General features: G+C 45.9%; 1 protein-coding gene across 2 annotated transcripts in view; it reads left to right on the top strand.

Annotated features, from left to right (window-relative positions):
- The window catches only part of PRKCE (protein kinase C epsilon), a 514,416-nt gene that overhangs the window by 404,509 nt on the left and 88,470 nt on the right, over window positions 1-21,437 (top strand). The gene's annotated exons all lie outside the window — the stretch shown is intronic.

Below are 21,437 nucleotides of genomic sequence, written 5' to 3'. Positions count from 1 at the left end.
ATGTTTTATTAACATGAGAGCATCGTTTTGGCTTCGAATTGTGTGCTGTTAAATGTTGGGAAAGGAGTGGCTTTGCTGTGCATCATTCCTCTAAAGAACACACTACCTATGTCAGTTTAGGAGTGCATTTTCACCCCCACCCCAACTGAAAGTTAACAAAATGAATGGTTGAGGAAGCCAGTTCACATATAATCACCACGCATAAGGTCAGACAGCCCTTCCCTTCCATGAGCACTGCCTGGACTGTCCAAGGCTGCATGATCCCCACTGAGAATGAGACTTTGGGTGAGCAAAGCAGCAGAGGGGAAAGTCTCAGAGGTCTCTTGCCCCAGGCAACCCACGTACACACACACACACACACACACACACACACACACAGAGCCAGCATCCAGGGGGAAATGGGTAGGACCAGAGAGGGCAGGCAGACAGCCCAGCCTTAGCTGCACAAAGCAGTGTTTCCTTCCAGTGTTGCTGGATCAGTGGCATAGGGTTCCTGAAAAGTTCTATGTGCTTATAAGATGTTCGACCCTGCTCACATAGGTGGTATCTGCATCCGTGTGTCCATCTCAGTGACCAAAAGAATTCTCTGTCTAGTCCTGTCAATCTTATGGTCAGATTTTATTTTTTCTTGAAGTGGATCCTATTCTCATTTTTTTCTATGATTTTTTTTTTTTAACATTATTCTTTGGTTCGGAGAACCAGTTCTCTCTGGTTTGTTGGTCTGCTGAGGCCAGTGTCCTGGAGTTTTGGTTTCAGGCTGTGTATAGTAAGGGAATGAAACCTGCAAGGCAGTTCATGCTGTAAAATTACAAAAGGGGAAGCCCCTCTGGTTCAAGGCAGCCGGGGGACTTGGCTGCCTGGTGGCTAGCCCCCAGGGCACCTCCTACGCATCTATGATTCCTGGAGCAGAGTTTTATTTTTTTGTGTTTTTTTTTTAAATGATTTTTCTTTTTTCCATTATAGTTGGTTTATAGAGTTCTGTCAATGTGGAGCAGAGTTTTTTAAATCCCCTCTTTTGGTCGTTTGGGGCGGGGAGGGTCGGGACTGGCAATCCGAATTCCCTGGAGATTACGTAGCACCACACTGGCTTTCTCAAGTACCTTTTGACTTCTTCCTTTCATTCATGCATAAAGGAAATATTTCTCACTCCTCTGTAAAGCACTGTGTCAGATCCTAGGGACATGGGAATGAGTGAGATAGACATGGCCCCTACCCTCTTGCTGAGGGCAGGGTTTTAGACTTCCCTGAGCAAAATCGGTCCCAGTACACAGGCTAGTTGGTATGTTCTGGCAGCAGGTCATCCCTGTGGGTGCTCCCTGGGCAGGTGTGTCCTGCCCCATCTGGTCAGACTCCTCATGCAAAGTTTCCCCTTAGGAAGCCATGAGAAACCCAGCATGTCCCGAAAGTCCTGCTGTGATTCTAAAACTATCCCAGGGAAGCAGAGCCTGGATACAAACTATGGGGACCAAGAGGTAAATAGGAAAGTTGGATGGAATGAGGGCTAGGTTCTCTGCGGTGTGTAATAACATGACAGTTTTCTTCATTTTGGATTGACCATCCCCCACCACCCATATTCTTTAAACTAGGAGTTGAAGGATAAAAAGTCGGTGTATTAATGTAGGGTTTCCTACATGTGAAACAACAGCACACACACCTTCAAACCTGGGCCTCATTTTACTAAGTCTATTCTTGGAAGTCACATCAGAAAGCCAATCATTTTTCCCCTCTTCAATCCAGTTGCTGGGTAGCTTGAAGTTAACGGCTTTTGCCACTAGAGGGTGGTCATGGTTGGAAAAGTAGAGCCCAGACAGTCAATGTTGAAAGGGGATATTGATGAAATAGCAACTGGTTCTTATGTTAGATTGATCCAGGGTCAGAAAGAGCAGAGTGAAGACCTCACTCAAATGCTTTAGACTTATGTAGGTGAGCAAATGTGTGATATTTGAGGGGAAGGAATTTTAGAATGGCCATATCCTTTTTTTTTTAATGAGGAAGATCCAAAAAAAAAAAAAGAACAAAAAGTCAGGGGCAGAGCTGTGCTTTTCTTTTAAAAATAGATACACAGAAGCATGTGTTTGTTTGTCCCTACTTGGTGTTTTTGTTTTACTTCTAAATTGAGAACAGCTGAAATAATTTCTGAATTGTTCTGGGCTTTGGAGCACAGACTCCCAGACGGTCTCTGTGGTCTGGGCCCTCAAAAACCCACCTGATGCGCCATGAAGCCCATCTTTGGAAAAAGCTATTTGAGACACTGCGAAGCAGGCCAGCCTTGTTTGTTTTCCCCCTGCAGTGGAAAACGGAAGTCAAGCATGCTCTGGGGACAGAGGATTCTGCAACTGTGACCATCTTAAAAGGGGCAGGAAAGGATCTGCACAGTTGTGCCAGACAAAACAGTAACAATCTCCATTCTTTGTCCTTGCTAGTGACTTCGGAATTGGAGTGGCATTTTCCTACCCAATTCATTTAAGAGGCAAATTATTCGATAACCCGGGAAGAGGGTAGCGGCTTCATGTCTGATGCCTTTATAGGCATCCCCGTTCCTCCCTGAGCCCCAAGCGTGATTGACTGTAATGAGGTTTTAGTCCTCACATTTGCTAAATTTTGATGGGTATAAGAATGGTTAACTGCCTTTAAGATAGATACCCCCAAACCATCTAAACAGATATATAAAATGAAGTTCACATGAATGCCAATTGATGTGTTTTTTTAATACTGCCTGGTAGGTAACCCCAAGTCAATTAGGTCTCCTTGCACTGAAGGTTTCTTTAAAACATAGTATTAGATGATAATGGAAAGGGCAGGCTTAGCAACAAATGCTGAAACTGTAGCCCAGGGGATTTAGATTATCATCAGCAGCCTGCAGCAGAAGCAGCGTCTTACAGAATGCTATCTCTTTTCTAGATTAGATAGAAAGAAGAATTAGGGAGATACAAGGAGGCATTTTCTAAGGCTGGTTATATGCTGCTTTGGGTGACAGCTTGCTGTGGGAGTTGGAGAGTGCCTTATTGGTCAAACGCGCTGGCGGTAGATAAACTACTATGGGGGCAGAACTTTTTTTTTTTTTGAATTCTCTTGGGTTCTCTCTTTGTGTTCCTTTGTGTTATAGAAATTGTGGGCCGTGGTTGTGGACAGATGTCACTCTTTTTTTTAAAGCAGAGTATGGAGGAGAAAATGTTGACTTTCCAACCTCGAGACCAAGCTCTTTATTTTACCGAAGCATGGTCTTGACCCTTCAAAATATTTAAATTCTTCCACACTTGAGAGTTAGAATCATCAAGTGTCTAATAATAATTCTCCAAGCTTCTTTTATTCGGACAGGTAAAGGCACGGGAGGTTGATGTAAGTCCTGGTTTACTTAAACCTAAAAGCCTGCCCTTAAGAGGGGAAGGGAAGGGGGGGGGGGCGACCTTTAAAGCAGCCTGCACCTTGAAAGAATGCTGTTTATCCAGTATCCACGGAGCAGGGAGTGTGTCCATGGGCGAACTAAACAACTCCTCCAAGAATCTTCATGAGAAACAGTGTTTTGAGTCTGTCACAGTTTCTCACATGCTCTTGAAATAATCTCTTTCCCCACAAGTGAAGGCAGACGTCATTTCATGCCCAGACCTTTCTCTTATTCCACCAACCAACCTTACCGTCTCGTCCAGTTCAGCTTCACGATCAGAAGAAAGAACGCAGCCATTTTGGGGAATGATTTGTTACCCTTCCCATCTGAGTCGTCACCCCTTATTTGCGTGTGAGAACCCCCGGTCAGATAGGGCTGCTGTAATGGAGAAATCGCTTTTCAGCCTTTAGCAGCATCCCCTTTACTTTCTTATTCCAGAGTTAGATACTTCTGACAGGCCTTGGCTCTGTCTTAATGATCAGGAGCTGGTGTCACTGGGGGCCAGAAACGTATGCAGAAGAGAGCATTTACATATTTTCCAATCGGAAAGTCATCCTGAAATATTTGTGTTATAGTCCCAAGCCATAAATGATCACAGGTGCCTTGAGTCATGGGGCTGATTCCAGGAAAGTGTTTGAGCAAGTTGAAAAAATAGAATGGACCAGTTGATTCATGCTTTAGCTGATGGCATTGTCTCCTGGGAAGCTAAGGCAACCTTGCCCTATGCATATGGGGCTGGTGGAACGCTGCTGTTTCATTTCTCTTAACTCTCTCTTCTGAGACTGTATTCCTTCCTCTGCTCCTCACCACCCCCATCCATTTGCAAAGATGCAGCAGCAGCCCTCCAGAGATTCCCATTTCACAGACATTCCAAAGGGCTGGATGCAGTGAGCTCAACCATTTAAATTTTGGGGTTTCCCTCGAGAGAATGAAGGTAGGAGGAGCAGGATGTGACCTAGAGGAAGCACATGAAGGTGGTAAGGGGCTTCAGGGGTCTGCGGGGAGAAGATATAGCCCAGTACAAGATTGGGTGAAGGGGAGGTGCTGCTGAACTTCCTTTCCCGTGTTTCGTTGTTTCCCCTCTGTCGCTGCCAGCACACCCATCTGAGAGCCAGCCAGGCTGAAGTCACCCCAAAGGAAACGTTGCAGTAATAAGAGTCACCTGCCTTTATTTAGATCTGGCTTTCCTGCCCTTCCTTTCTTTCCCCCCAAATTTATGAATGGAAATAGATAAGGAGAGGTTGAATTGGCCAAGGCCATAGGTCGCATCTTGATTTTCTGGTCTCTGGGAAAGAGGGCAGGGAACCATCTCCAACTGGAAATCTTAGGCTTCTATTCATTGTACCACTTTATGTTACTCAGTACATTTTGTTCAAATGAATTGTGCAAATAAGTTATTTCTAGTGCTCAGGGCATAGTCTGTGAACTGATCTGTCTGTATCTCTCATAAATTTTCCATTTGGATGATCAGAGCAGGGCAGAAGTTTCTCGCTGTGCTATTAAGCTACAGGCAACTGTTGTCACTGGCTGACCCTGGGTTGTAAGTACGTGGGAACTTGGTGGAGGGCTTCACAGAGGGAAAGGAAGGAGTTAGCTCTCTGGTGAAGTCTGCCTTTGGGTTGGTGGGGAGCTCTTTGTAAGTGCTTCTGTTTTAACGACTTTGCCAGAGTTTCATCTTATCCAGACAGATACACAGCAAAGGAGAACTAATTTGGGCAAGTAGAATTGGTGGTAAATCTGAATTTTATGGAATGTGTTCAAAGGGATGACAGGAGTTAGAACCGCTCACAGATCCCTGCCAGGTAGAGTTTCCGCAGGACCTTCTGTGATGGAAAAAAAAAAGATAAGGGTAATTTCGATTAGCACATTTGCCACATAGATGGGTGCTGTCGATGTGCTTAAAGATGTGTGTTTTCAATTACAAATGTCTGCGTGTTTGACTTTCAATTGGCTAAGCAATGTGCTTCTTTATGAGGATCCATTTCCGGTTTGCTCCTATTGAAGGTATCACAATCTCATATTTGAACAGATGCCAGACGGATGAGTGTCCTAGATAGTGAGCCCTTGTCCATCCCACTATTTTGGCTCCAGCAGTGGTTTCATGAGAAAATAATGGTACTAAAGCTGTGGCTTAGAGCCCTGAGAAGCAGTTTCAGCCATGCCTAGGAGGCAGAGGTGAGAGGGTATCTCTCAGCCCAAGGCAGCGAGCCATGTGCTCTCTTCAAGCCCTGCACTTCCACATGTTCAGATACTCAGATTTAGGCTCAGCCCACACGGTTCCAAATGCAGCCTCACATAGAATTGCCAAGGTAGACACGTCTCAGAGTTCCGGGAGAAGGATGGAGAATGAGCAGCTTGCGTGGTGGAGGCACACATCTAGGAGATGCTAAAAAAAAGTACCCGCCAGAGACTGACTGGCTTTCATAAAGTGAGTGCACCAAACTTCCAGTTAGTTGAGCAGAGCCTGGGAGCCCGGAGTCCCAGGATTGCCCAGCCTCAGGGAGCAAGTTCACTTCTTAATAGTTTCTTAGCTCTCCTCCTACTTGGCAAACCGAGAATCTGACGCAACACAGAGGAACAGTAAAAGTCATGTGAATCTGGAAATATGCCCCCTTTCCAGGCATTTGTTTAGAGTTTCCTGGCATTGGATTGTTTAGAAGGCAGTATTGCAAGAGAATGCACATTTTTTACATAATACTGTGGTTGAGAGCAGGGTTTCCTACCAACTCCCTGATTATTTCACTAAGTAAGGAATTAGTCAGAAGGCCATTGAAAAATCTTCTATTTTTCTTATTCATGTGAGACTGTGGTGGTTTGCCTGTGCTCGATATCACTGATGGCTAGATTCTCCCTGTGGAATTCTTAAAAATAGGGTCATGAATGTGTATAAACCTTAGCTGATTTCTATCTAGGATGAGGAGAAGGTAGTTGGTTAGGGTGAGCCATTCATGTAATTAGCCATCTAATCGCTAAGCACCCGGGCTCTGTTAGGTCCAGGAAGGGATTCAGAAGCAGACCTCAGGCCGCTCAGAGAACCAAGCACATAAAACAGTGTTGAATCAGCTTGTCTGTGGTAATGGCACTCACCCATCTTGGTAAATCAGACAGTGTTATTAGCTAAGCAGAACCAAGATCATATTATCTATATCTATCGATAAGTCTAATTATTCAGTCATTGTTAACTGACTGACTGTTACATGCAATCAATAAGATATTCTCTTAAGGACTGAGACAGTCCAATTGAAGAAGTGGGGTAGAAGAATAACACTGGGTTAAATAACCCTCTCTGCCTTCACAGTGTAAGCCAATGGCATAGAGATATAATGCACAGGATATGATTAATCGTCACATGGGTGCTTCAGTTACTGCCATGAATTCATAGAAGGGAGTTTTCTAAATACCCTCTTCCTTAGAAAAGGCATCACCAAGGAGGAAGAGAACAGGAAGTGTCTGATGCATGCAGAGGAGGGCCTTGGGGAAGAGTCGCCAAGACGTTTTAGGAGTGACCAAGGGCAAGGAGGGGTTGCCATGTGAAAAGAAATCAGCTCAAGTAGAAAATAGCAAGAGCGGGTCAAGTTTAGATTACCAGCCTGAGCTGCTCAAAGTGGAATCCCTAGACTAGCAGCACTGGACCACCTGGGAGCTTGTTAGATATGCAGAACCTTAGGTCTCAGGCTAGACCTACAGACTCAGGATTTGGGGGGCCTGGGGTCCAGGAATCCGTGTGGGTGTTTTACATGTCCACTTGATTTTTATGTGTGCTAAAATTTGGAAAGCATGACTACTGATAATTTGGGTTCCATTCCAAATGACTGAGTCAGGCTTTTGAGTCAGGGGGTAGTATGTTCTTCAGCGTGGTGACAAACCGGGGCATTTCGGACCCTGTCTTTTGCATGGAAGCCTCTTCAGTGCCCTCACTTGCAGTCTTCACTTACCTGCCACTTAGCACCTGTGAGATGAAATCTCTCCAAATTGCCAGTCACAAAGCTGGTGAAGTTAAAGTCGTGTAACTCTTCTTTGGAGAGGTTTTTTTGTTTTTGTTTGTTTGTTTGCTTTTTGCTTTTTTCTTTTTGCTTTTTTAGGGCCACACATGCAGCATATGGAAGTTCCCAGGCTAGGAGCAGAATCAGAGCTATAGCTGCTGGCCTACACCACAGCCATAGCAACGAAGGATCTGAGCCTCGTCTGTGACCTATACTACAGCTCATGGCAATGCCAGATCCTTAACCCACTGAGTGAGGCCAGGGATCGAACCCATGTCCTCATGGACACTAGTCAGGTTTGTGACCACTGAGCCACAATGGGAACTCCAGCACCGTTATTTCTGATGTATAAAAAGCAAGCTCTATTGTCAGCTTAATTGAATGATGCTGAGGGTGATTCCTGATGTAATGGAAAGAGCCCTGGCTTTGGGACAGACAGACCTGGGTTCAGATTTTAGCTGTACTGCTTACCAGCTCTGTGGCCTTGGAAAAGTCAGCTAACTCCTCTGGGCCTCTGTCTCTTCATGGAAAATGCAGATATCCACATCTGCTTTCAAGATTCTTGCATCAGTGGAAAAGTAGCTCATACTTCACATGCAGTAGATCCTCACTAAATGATAACCATTGTCAGTTTCCACTTGTTAACTGTGTCCTCACATTAACCTTAGAGTTTAATTTTCTAAGAAAACAAAAAGGCCAAGATAGAGATAGTTTGCTTCAAGCAGCTAGACTTCCTCGCCGTTCCTTAAGTCTACCGAATGCATCCCATCTCTGTGCCTTTATGGTTTTCCTGCACCTGGAAAACCCAAGCTCTGCTCCTTTTGATTCTCTTCTGCCTTTAACTCCCAGCTCTGCCATAGCGCCTCCCTTCATTATTTCTTCCTCATAAATCCACAAAGAATAAAATACCCTCCTGTAGTGTTAACTCCCATTTCCTTGGAGTTCTCATTCCTGCAACTGGACTGTAGCCTCTTTGGAAGCCTTCTCTAAATACAAACCAATGGACTGAACTTGAAATGTGTTCATTACCACGCCATATATAGCCACTGGATGGAGGCTTGTAGAATGAAAAATTGAAGCTAATAGTTTCCTGAGCAGTTTTGAGGGGCCAGGCACCTACCATAAGGATAATCTATTCAATTTTCCGAGTAGCTACTGTTGAATCTTGATTTTACAGATGGGGAAACCAACACCCCTGATTGTCCACGTTCCCACAGCTGAGCTAGGATGTGAATGCAGGCAGTCTGGGTCCAGAGACTGAGTTTGGACCACTGCACAGTTCAGGTTGAGGATGTGGGTGGAGAAGGCTATCAAAACATTCAAGGAGTTCCCGTCGTGGCTCAGGGGAAATGAATCTGACTAGCATCCGTGAGGATGCAGGTTGGATCCCTGGCCTCGTTCAGTGGGTTAAGGATCCAGCTTTGCCGTGAGCTGTGGTATAGGTCACAGATGTGGCTCAGATTCCCCGTTGCTGTGGCTGCGGTGTAGGCCGGCAGCTGTAGCTCCAATTCGACCCCTAGCCTGGGAACCTCCATGTGTCGCAAGTGCAGTCCTAAAAAGACAAAAAAAAAAAAAAAATTCAAAAACACCCACTGACTGAGTTCCCCAAACAGGGAGTGACTACAGTCAAGTCATGAATATTTCAGCTGAAGTTCTCCAGGTCTTTTTTCTCATTCTTGGCATTTGCAAATCCAGGTAGATCCTGGATCTGCCTTTAGAGGAAGCAGCCCCCTCTCCGAATTGCCTGCTCTGGGTTCATATCAGAGCCACGACTCAGTCCAAAACTCTCACTGGCTCTGTCTCTTTCACACCTTTTCAGGTTGTTAAGAACAAAAAGTTTGTGAACAGATTAAACACAGGCTGTTTTTGTTTTGCTTCTACAAGTATCTATGCCTACTACACGCAGGCTGCATGGTGTTGATTGGAGTCTGTGCTCATAGATTTTTAAAAAATAACACATGCCAGAACCCAGCACCTTCTTACAATAGCGCAGCCGAGGTCAAACAGTTCCTTGGAGAGGGCCCTGGGCTATTACACCAAATACTTATAAGTTTATCTCACCGCACTGCCCGGGGTTCAGAGTAAACGAGGGCGGAAGTACGGAGATCAAAGAATTTAATAATCAAAACCCTCCGTTCACACTCTGTCTGTCATCAAATGAAAGTATTAGTGAAGTGGTATGGAAATCCTCTTCAGCCTGCCTGCAGCCACCAGCCATGCCACTTAAGATTTAAAACAATGCAACCAAGTGTTCAGAATCCACAGGATTGAGTTGTATGCATACGTTAGTGTATTATTTCCAAGTTGCCAATTTCCCCCAGATTAGCACATTTTCATTTTGGCTTTATGAAAGGAGTCAGAACATGAAAGGGGATTTAGCACAGTGGAGATGGCAGCCGAGCTTTCTTGCCATCACGGCGTGGTCTGTTTGGTTCGGGGCAGCCATGCATATGAATCTAACAACGTGTCCATAGAGCTGAAAGTCAAGCCAAGTGGGATTGCTGAAAAGGAAAGGACAAGAAATACAATCATGTGGTGCAACCACAGCTCCCTAGCCACGGGTGGGAATTTCAGGCCCTTGAATATGGCCTTCCAGTTGCAAAACACGATACTGCATGGTATCAGCTCCACAGTAAGTGCTTTGTTTCTGCCTTAGCGGAATGGCTTGGATGAGCCCAGCATGATATGAGGCATTGTAGGGACACAGCCAGAAGCAGGAGACATGGCCCCGGTCACTCCAGGAGATACCTCCTGTTATGGAAAACCATGGTTCTCCTGAGAGGGTACCTTGTCCATCAGTGTGCCGGGCTGGAGGATGGCTAGAAACCACTGGTTCAAGAATTTACACTCTGGTTGGATGTACCAACTCACGAAATTCTCAGAGAAAGATGCAGAACCAAATGCAGTGGCATCACCAAATCTTGATGTTAGAAGGAACCTCAGCAGTTGTCCAGTCCAGTGGTTATCAGTCCTCATTGAGCATTAGGAGTGACCGGGGGAATTTTTTTAAAAAAAGTGAATGTTTGCAGGGCTTGTCCAGAATTTGAAGCTCTGATAGAAGGGCCTGGAAATCTGTATGCTTTGAAATGCTCCCAAGGGATTCTGTGGCTCAGCCAGTTCATCCTGTCCATCCTCTCAATGAACAAAGAGGGTTTCCCTTAACAACCCTGCAGAGTGATGATCCGTCTGGGGCTGGCATTCTTGGGTTGGAAGGAACTCACTGCAGAACAAGGCAGCAGGATCTGGACAGAAGGTTGGAGTTCTTAAGAGTCTTTCCCAGACAGTAATAAAAGGCACGTCATTTTATCTTGTATTCTTTGGCCTTAGTTAACATGGAGTAACACAGATTGACTTTACCAGCGTGGCAATCCTACACATGTTTGAAGAGAGTTCCTCTTCAGTTTGTTCCTTTGTTCGATAGCTAATTCATTTGGCCACTCACTCATTCATTCATTCAGTTCGGAGTGTCAGTACCCGCTCAGAGTGGATTTCTGGAGACTGACCATTGCCACTCCCTCAGCCACTTCTTCTAGCCACTTCCCTCAGCTTCTCTGCACCCTCCTATTTGCCCTCCCCTGGACAAACTCTGATTTGTCAAATAGGGTGCCCAGAATCGGACACCACACTGACCATGTGGTCTGACCAGCGGAGTCCAACAGGAGCTATAGAAACAGTTGCTACCTGTGTCCTGCTTCTACTAAGGAATGTTGTAAGAATAACCAAGAGCTCAGAAGTGGTGCAGACAGAAAGCTCCAGAGCAGATTTGAAAGAGAAAAGGTCAGTGTTGGCTGAACTCGTCAGACCGAGCCAGGTCCTAGTGAATGGCTAAGCTCTGGAATGCACAAGAGTGCCATCATCCCAGCATTCCAAGTGGAGAAATAACGTTTCATTGGAAACCTGGATATTTGCTGCATAGACCCCTGTGTGCCTGTGCTCTCTGGTCTGCAGGGGAAACAGAGGCTCTCGCCACAGCATTGCCTGCTGTGTTGAATCGAGCTCTGACTGCTACACCCAGCCGGGGCAGTGAGGGGACAGCTTTCCTTTCTTCCTTTTACAGTGGCCCAACCTAAATATTCTCATCCAAGCAGGTTAGGTTTCCTTCCCACAACTGAAGAAAAATATGGATGAACCATCTCTTTTTAGGGTCCGCTATCCGGTATGGTATTTGCTTATGTTTAAAACTGGCATGAGAACTTTGCATATCCTTTGGGAAGACAAGGAAAGGTGAGACAAGAGGAACTATTGTTACACTGACAGCTGGTTGTAAAGTTAACCAGTCAGTTGTTTCATATGCACAAAATTGGAGGGGGGTGGGGGACCTTTCCCTGAATAGACTAGTCATTTTAACATCCTTGTGGGTACATTCTAATGCCCTGACTGGTTGGCAGGATTTCATTCTAAATAGAATTAAGCAAGTAAGCAAAGAAACAAAAAGCAGTAAGGGAGAAAGCAGAAACAACACGGTTCAAAGCTCAGCCTGACCCAGGACTGTGGGCTTGATTTGCAACCATCGTGGGTGCCTGAGCCTCCTGGAAATCAAAGCCCACGTGTGACCTCTGAGGTGCCTCTTTTTGTGTTGGGCACAGGAACGAATCAGGTGATCTCGGAAGTTTCTGGAATCAGAGTAGTAGCTACATGAGCTGCTTCATTTCTAGCATCTTAGCTGGCGACCAGGGACATACATTTCGTTCTTCTTTGCAAGGCTAGACATGCACTGAGCCTAGATAAGATGGGGGTTCACAAGAACAGGGTGTCCTGAGCCCCAGCAACTGGGCTTTACATCTGCTGGAGACATAGGAAGGTGTCCTGGTGGCCCAATCAGAGTTTGATACCGTCACACCGTGGATTGGGAGGACAAGCCTGAGCTCAGGGAAAGCGTTGGTAAAGGGTCAGACTCTCATGTGTGGGCCTTGGCTGGGTGGGGAGATGGGACTAGATGAACCACGCCTCAATTCCTGTTCTTAGAAACATGAGGGACATCCCATCAGTCCTTAACTTTGGCTTCAGACAGATGGCTGCTGGTGACAGTGGGCTCCAATGAGCAACCAATGTTTTATTTGTGTTTAAATTCATTCTTCGTATCATCAAAGACAGATTTGGCCTACGTCACCGTCTTGCCCAGAACAGACAGACCAGATTCCAGGGGGACGACAGGCACACCGCAGAGCACAAAACCTCCCTCTGTGAGATGACCGGGCTGCCAAGGTGGGCAGGTGAGAGAGAAGCAAGGTTTTTGGTGCCTTGCTTCTTTCTTGGAGGCCGGGTCAGTAGGCAGGGACAGAGGACGGTAGCCGGATGCCACACCCGGGAGTGGCACTTGATGGAGAAAGCAGCGAATGGGTGAAAAAACCAGGAGGAAGCCAGGTACTGGGGAGTGATGTTGACGCTCAGGGGATGTGATGGAATAAGAGAGAGAGCCTGTGCCAACCAAGCCTTTATATGTTTCGTCGCCATGTTCCCCATCTAAGCCCTCTTGATTCTGTCATTTTCAAAGAGGAAGCTAACCACTAGTCTTTATTCCTACTCACCTTAGGCGTTGTTCTTCTTCACAGCCCAGGGTCCCTCTGGGGTCGGCGTTGTTGCGAGGCAGCCTCTGTGGGGGCTGGTCCATTGTACCGTCACATCATGTGATAGAAACTTCTTTTTCCCATGATGTTGATGACCCCGTGAAAGGAGGGTATTCTCTGATGTACTGAACCAGAGCCCTTCCCCCTTTCCCTGGCTGTCACACACAGGTGACAGTGGTGGGAACAGGTTGGCAGTAACTCGAAGTTGTTCCCTGGGCTAAGGGCAGCTCTGAACAGAGGCAGGAAGCATTTATTTGAGCTTCATTGAGCGAGTCAGTTTGGTATAGCTTTAGGTCACTTTAAACTTGGGTGTCCTGTGTACTTCAGATAAGCAGAGCCTTAAACAATTGGAAAGTCAGAGGGACATGAATGAAGTTTATACCTTCTTAACCACCAGACCATTGTGTAGAATTATTATTATTATTATTTGCTTTTTAGGGCTGCAACCCCAGCATGTGGAGGTTCCCAGGCTAGGGGTCCAATCAGAGCTACTGTCTCTGGCCTACGCCACAACTCACGGCAACGCCAGATCCTTAACCCACTGAGTGAGCCCCGGGATCGAACCCGCAACCTCATGGTTATTAGTCGGATTCATTTCTGCTGCACCACCACGGGAACTCTGAATCTTTATTAATTAGCCAGGTCTGATCAGGTTTATACTTTCCTCCAAAAAATTACCTGTCCCCCCTTCACCCAAAGTAGGGTGGACTCTACCCTTTGTGGCTTATCTAAGATCATTCTAAGAAACAACGACTTGAAAACCCAGTCTGTATTTTCCGTACCACTCTTGGTGTTAATGGCTATGGCCGTGGGAGTTTAGTTGAGATGATCTGAATTTCGGGAAAGACCACGACAAGGTCATTACACTCGACGGAGACCTTGCACAATGGGTGGTGAAAGAGGGAGAAAGCCTATTAGAAGGGCTGAGGATGGGTGAAAGTGAATATTTTTAAACAACGTTTTTCAGGGGATAATTATTATTCTTATTACATAGGAAAATTTACATCCCTGATCATAATTCTCATTCAGCTGAGACTATGATTCTCTGTTAATCGACAGGTAAGTCTTCAGTCAAAAGAAGGATCCTTTTTACTCTCTATACTTCCCTTTCAGCAATAAGCAGTGAAAGGTCTGTGACCCCAGTGGAACACGGCTGTGCCTCTGGTCCACGCCGTGTCTGGTTAAGAGATGGAAAGTCCCACTCATCATTGACTGGTTTTAGTTTATTGTGAGAATGGCTGTGCTTTCTCGGTGGGGAAATAAAATCGATTTGATTACGTTTCCCAAAGTGGTTGGATCTTTCCTTTTGTTCGACCAAGGAAGTATAATAGCATAGGGGAGAGGGCTTATTGGTCCTTTTTAAAGACCATAAACTATTTAACCGGGTGGAAATAGGCAAGAGATGGAAGAACTTCAGGCTGCCTTCTTTCGGTCTGTCTTGCACTCTGCTTTAAGAATGGTTTTCCTTAAAGTCAGCTTTAATTATTCCATTTTACAACTCAGGAGATTTCTAGGGTTCTTTTTTTTTTCTTTTCCCACTGTACAGCAAGGGGATCAAGTTATCCTTACATGTATACATTACAATTACATTTTTTCCCCACCCTTTGTTCTGTTGCAACATGAGTATCTAGACAAAGTTCTCAGTGCTATTCAGTAGGATCTCCTTGTAAATCTATTCTAAGTTGTGTCTGATAAGCCCAAGCCCCCGATCCCTCCCACTCCCTCCCCCTCCCATCAGGCAGCCACAAGTCTCTTCTCCAAGTCCATGATTTTCTTTTCTGAGGAGATGTTCATTTGTGCTGGGTATTAGATTCCAGTTATAAGTGATATCATATGGTATTTGCATTTGTCTTTATGGCTCATTTCACTCAGTATGAGATTCTCTAGCTCCATCCATGTTGCTGCAAATGGCATTATGTCATTCTTTTTTATGGCTGAGTAGTATTCCATTGTGTATATATACCACATCTTCCGAATCCAGTCATCTGTTGATGGACTTTTGGGTTGTTTCCATGTCTTGGCTATTGTGAATAGTGCTGCAATGAACATGCGGGTGCACGTGTCTCTTTTAAGTAAAGTTTTGTCCAGATAGATGCCCAAGAGTGGGATTGCAGGGTCATATGGAAGTTCTATGTATAGATTTCTAAGGTATCTCCAAACTGTTCTCCACAGTGGCTGTACCAGTTTACATTCCCACCAACAGTGCAGGAGGGTTCCCTTTTCTCCACAGCCCCTCCAGCACTTGTTATTTGTGGATTTATTAATGATGGCCATTCTGACTGGTGTGAGGTGATATCTCATGGTAGTTTTGATTTGCATTTCTCTTATAATCTGCGATGTTGAGCATTTTTCATGTGTTTGTTGGCCATCTGTATATCTTCTTTCGAGAACAGTCCATTCAGGTCTTTTGCCCATTTTTCCATTGATTGATTGGCTTTTTTGTTGTTGGGTTGTATAAGTTGTTTATATATTCTAGAGATGAAGCCCTTGTCGGTTGCATCATTTGAAACTATTTTCTCCCATTCCGTAAGTTGTCTTTTTGTTTTCTTTTTGGTTTCCTTTGCTGTGCAAAAGCTTTTCAGTTTGATGAGGTCCCATGGGTTTATTTTTGCTCTAATTTCTATTGCTTTGGGAGACTGACCTGAGAAAATATTCCTGATGTTGATGTCAGAGAGTGTTTTGCCTATGTTTTCTTCTAGGAGTTTGATGGTGTCCTGTCGTATATTGAAGTCTTTCAGCCATTTGGAGTTTATTTTTGTGCATGGTGTGAGGGTGTGTTCTAGTTTCATTGCTTTGCATGCAGCTGTCCAGGTTTCCCAGCAATGCTTGCTGAATAGACTTTCTTTTTCCCATTTTATGTTCTTCCCTCTCTAGGGTTCTTTATTGCCTACCTGTGCTTTCAGAACCATCTGCCCCACTGCCTCACTGCCACCCAGTCTGTCTCCTCCCATCTTGTGTCTAAGGTTTTTCACTGGCTCACTCCCAGCCTCCTCTTTCCTATGTGCAGTGGCCGTTTTTGCTTACCTCTGCCCTTCAGGGCTGGGTCCTACTTGCCAGGCCCTCTACTTCTCCACCTTCTGTTGTTCAAGGCCCTGATTGTGGTCTTGAACCAGATTCCTCTAGCAGGGGCCAGTTCCATCAATACCAGTGGTATTACAAAAAGTAAAATACGTAAAGGATTTTCTTATGACCATTTCTTATAATTCTCTGTGAATGCAAAGGCCTGGATGACAGATTTTTCTCTAGGGGCCTAAGAAGATAATGGCCCATGTACCTAGGTCTCACAATCCGATTTGATACGGGGTTGGGCAGCAGGGGATTAGCAATGATAGAGCGTTTTGTGTTGCTTTCTGTGGTTTCCCGTGTTCAATTCCTAGCTCCCAGAAACCAAAGCCACACCTTATATCATCTTCCATATATATCCCCAGTCACTTTTCTCCAGGGCTGGGCACCCAGGAAAGACCTGTTGAGTTGACAGTTGAAATGACCGAGAAGAAAAGGAGATGCTGCAGAGTGTGAGCTGAGGACCCAGGACTCCCTTAGAGGGCACATGAGAGAAATCATTCATCCTGTCACTAGCACATCAAAGGCAGACTGTCCCAAGTCCAGTCTTTTGTTGGACACGCATGTGAAATGGGTTCAGATGCGATAGAATCTTTGCACATATAAACAGTTCACAAACAGTGGAGAATGTGCGTCCAAACAAACCCAATTGGCAGGACATGCAGTGCTGCTGGGAGGAAGCCTCTGGCTATCCATCACACCTTGAAAGATGAACAGGGTGGGCCTAGTTTTCCCTTCAAAGTCAGGAAAGGTTAGCGCTCTGGGAAAATGGAGCCCAATGGGAATTTCAAACACATGGTGTGGCCCTTCCGGCTTGTAGGTCATTATTAACTATTCTTAGCCTAAATGGCCATGACATATAATCTCTTTCCTAATTTTTTTTTTCATTCCACTTGCTATCACAAGACCGTAACTTTTTAGACATTCAGGTGAGATTAAGGGAGGAGGAGGTAGAATAAGGCTTTTAAAATCTTTGATTACCTCAGAAAACATATTTGCTTACTTTACCAGGAAGTTGGGCTTTTGTTTTGTTTTCCACCGATGCCAAGAGGGGATTAATGAGTGGCCGCTGGCTTTGCCAGCTTTCTTTTGATTTCAGTTTATGTAATTAAGCAGTTCCCAGAATGACTTGAAGTTCTCACTCTGCATCAAAACATGCTTCTCAAATGTGTTAGGTGTGGAGGTCAGAAAAAAATCCATACTCACTGAATGGAGGGAGGGGAAGTGAAAAACTTATCTTGCTTTAAAAGCAGTCCCTCTTATGTCAAAAGGGTTGACTGTGCTTTGGGGCCCTGCACAGGGAGCTGTATTGAGTAGAAAAGCAAGTTAAAACTGAAGTTCACATGGGCTAAAGTTAGAATAACTTGAAATGAGATGAACAATAGAAATAACACGGGGAAACCAACTCTGGTTTACTGTTGAATTTCTAGCAACCAGAGCCTCATCCAAAGTGGATATTTAAGACCTCATGCATTCAACAAAGACATGCTAGGAACCCACTGTGTGCCAGGCTCTGTTCTAGCTGCTGGGGTTACAGTGAGGGGCTAAACCAATGAGAATCCCTTCTTTAGATGCCCACGTGGCATGAATGTTGGATGCACAGCTTTTTACTGAGTGCCTTCTTCGTTAGGGAGGTCTGAGCCGATAGTGGGGACGGGGATTGCGAGGAAGAATGAGGTATGTTCCTCAAGGAACTGACTGTCTCCCTGGGAGGTGAAGACATCTGTCCATGGAACCAAAGAACTATTCAAAGCTGTAACCAAGTATTGGGGGCTGATGCAGACAGAGGCCCTGAGGGGAAATGGTCAGAGTGAGCCCTTATGGGCAGATTCTGCAGGCAGGAGGCTCACTGCAGCAGGCTGACTCGTCTTGAAGGCTTCAATTCCCTAAGCAGTAAAATCTGCAGATGCAAATACCCGAGCACCCTTTGGTTTCGTTTCTCTCTTTAGCCTCCTAAACTTTTTTAGTTCTTCTACCCACATGATGCTTGTTTTTGTTTTTTTTTTTGTTGTCGTTTGTTTTTAAAGGAATTATAGCCACTTCTCTTTGGGGTTAGGCTAATTCCTTTAAAAACCAACAGGGCAGAGTTACCAAGAGTTCCCACCCTTATGAAGTATAGAGATCATTGGGGGTGGGTGGTGGACATAAATCAGTGACACAACTCCAGCTCCCACCGGAGAGGGTAGCAGGTACATTCCAGGGGGTTTTGTCTGCATCAGAAAAGTCAGGGACAGCTTCTAAGAAGAAAAGATGGCCACCCTGAAACCCGAAGGATGAGGAACAAATTAGGTGCAAGGAGAGGGGAAAGCACTCCTGAGTGGAGGGAGGAGCATGAGCAAGGGCCTTGTGGCAGGAGGGGGTTTGCTGTTGGGGCAGAGGGACCAGGGGATGGGGAGAAGCGAGATGACTCAGAAGTAGATGGGGCCGGATCATATAGGCCACGAGGCACATAAGGGAGTTTTCTACTTATTCCAAGACTAAGAGGAAACCTTTGTAGGAATCAGTAGACTGAGAGAAGGGAGGGGGATGAGTTACAATCAGATACTCCTTTCAGCAGCATGATCAGTGGGGGGCTGGAGTCCAGGTAGGGAGCATTGACAAGAAGGTACTTGCAAAATCTCAGCAGGCGATGATAACTGCTTGGGCCAGCATGATGGCCGTGATGCTGGTAGCAGCAGAAGGAAGTTGGCAAATGTAACGAGTACAAAGGTACAAAAGGTAAAAGCAGCAGGGCTCGGTGATGGATTTTGAGGGATGGGCGAGAGAGAGGTATTAAGAATGACTCTCGGTGTCTAACTCGTACACTTGGCTGGATGGTGAAGCCCTGCCCTGAGACAGGCACCCTGGACGAGGACCAATTTGCTGGGGGAACATTACGAAGCAGTTTCCAACACGTTGGGTTTGAGTGCCCTTGAGGCATCGAGGGAGATATCAGAAAGGTGGTTGGGTAAATGGGTCCGCAGCTCAGAGGCGAGGCCTGGAATGGAGGGAGACGTTTGGGAGTCACCTGTGTCAAGGTGCATTAGACACCGTGGGTGGGGGTGAGATCATGCAGGGAGGACAGAGAGGGGAGGAGAGGGGAGGGCCTAGAACCCCGCCTTGTGGGATTCCAGCACCCAATGGCTGCACAGAGGAGACGTGTGCGAGAGGAGGCAGAACGAAACCTGCCAGAAACACAGGGAGAAAGCCAGCAGGAAGCCAGGGGAAGCGAGCATTTGTTGGGAGAGGAGGTGATCAGGGAAAAACACTGCTGAAAGTACAGGAAAAACGAAGACTCGATAATGACAATAATAACTAGCATAGCTCTAGTTAAAATATTATAGTAACAATAGCAATAGACAATCTTTATGGAGCACCAATTATCCAGGGACTTTAACATATAATTTACTCCTCAGAAGAATTTTGTAAGGCAGATCCTATTGTCATGCTCATTTTTACAGATGAGAAAACTGAGCACAGAGAGATGGAGTCATTTGCCTGAGATCACATGGCCACTACTGATGAAATCAGAGGGGGAGTTCTTTCTCACCCCACCCCACCTCCCCCATCCTTAAATGCTGTGTGTTCAGAGTTGAAGAATAAAAAGATGCCCAGGGAGGCGGGGTGGGGAGGGGAGATGTTTCCTCTTTAGAGATTTGGATTCTTTCAGGCACAGGCAAGGAAACACTCCATTGTTTCTAAAGCCCAAGTCCAAGTGGGTGACCATGGACTGGCACGGCAGCAGCTGTTTCTGACCGTGTGGTTCAGCAAGATTAGGATAGTGTCAAGTGTGTGACACAGCTATACTTGTGTCGGAAAGCCTTGCCCCAAATGCCCTAGGGCATTGGTTCTCAAAGTGGGGGCCCTGAGCCAGCAGCATAACATCACCGGGGAACTAGGAGATACAAGTGCTCAGGCTCCAACCCAGATCTCCTGATTCAGAAACTCCATGGGGTAGGAGAAGGTGGGGAGGGGGTCCATGTTCTAATGAGCCTCTGTGAGCTTCGGATGCCCATGTTTGAGGACGTGTGCTTTGGGGGGAATCCTTAAAAAGGAGCAGGAAAAGCTCCAGGACCTTAGAATCCATATATCTCACAGATGCAAAACACCTTGGCAGAAACCAGACAGAAGAGTGGTTCTCAACCCTGTCTATCCACTGGCATCACGTGGGGAGCTTTGAAAACTACTGATGCCTGAGTCCTGCCCTCAGAAATTCTAGTTTCATTGGGTTGGGGTTGGCCTGATTTTTCAATTTTTGAAATAAGGATTTGAATGGGGAAGAGAGGATTGAATGAATTGGTTGGCTTCTGAATCCTTCTGAGTACAAAATTGTGGTTGGGGGAGAAAACAGGGCAGGCTTTGAAGGGGAAAGGCAAGACAAATGGAAGAAAGGCCAGACCTCAGGTGCTTGGTGAATGAATAGCAGTAAAGCTTGGCTAATTCTCGAGGTTTTGATGATTGGGGGCGCCGATGGTCTGACTGCTTAACAATTCTTAAGGATGGACTTATTTTCAAAGAGATGCCAATTATAAAGTAGACAGTGCTATCAAGGCTGCTTCAAAAATAAAGTATCATTGTGGTTTTTTATTGAGTCGTAATGGAAATGATCCTACTCATTTTGATTGAAAACAGTATGCCGACACCCCCTGGGGAGCTTCACTGAGATTGTTTCTAGGGGTTAAGAATGTACTGTGATCTGGCCTCTCAAACCTTGCTGCTTCCCCTTCGCTCCACGAACCTCCCACCCTAGCTGACCTGGGTGGTTCACCAGTCCCCAAACACTCTCACTCTGTCTTCATGTTCGCGCCTCCCCCACCTCCTCCTCCTCTCAGAGCCTAGCTCCTTCTAGAATTCTCCATACCCCCTACCCCCAGTTCAGAGAGCTCCCCCTTTCTCCTAATCCTTTCAGCACCCCGTGTCTTTAAGGCACTCCGCTCCTGTTTTTTCATCATTCTATCCGTTTTCCATCTCTGCCCCTGGATCATAAGCCCCTCCAGGACAGTGATGGCTTATAACCCTTTGCCTCCTGCCTAGCACAGCACCCCACACTCTACGGGCTCAGAAAGTAGTAGTCAAGAAACTGTTCGAAAGTGAGTTTCGGTCCGTCTTGTTCTCACATTATCATGGTATGCGGATAAGAAGGCACCACCCCCAATGAGGTGTGCCTGTGGTTTGGCCATTCTTGAAGGCAGAATCCATGGGAAGCAGGCCAGGGTGGCGATCCCAGAGGAAGCATCCTCCAGAAGGAGATGTCGCCCCCACAGGAGGGGCCCTCTGTCCCATTCGTCCGTGTTGCTTTGTATCAGTTTCCTAGGACTGCCTCAGCAAACTGCCACAAACTTGGTGGCTTACAGTTACAGTTTTTGGGGGCCAGAAGTCTGAGGCCAGTGTCACTGAGCCAATGTCAAAGTGTCGCCAGGCCATGCTCCCTCCCAGGCTCTAAGTGCGATCCTTCTCTGC

Source organism: Phacochoerus africanus, chromosome 5 (genome assembly GCF_016906955.1).
Source record: "Phacochoerus africanus isolate WHEZ1 chromosome 5, ROS_Pafr_v1, whole genome shotgun sequence".
Classification (NCBI taxonomy): domain Eukaryota; kingdom Metazoa; phylum Chordata; class Mammalia; order Artiodactyla; family Suidae; genus Phacochoerus; species Phacochoerus africanus.
The sequence above is the reverse complement of the archived record's forward strand: the minus strand, read 5'-3'. Positions and strand labels throughout refer to the sequence as shown.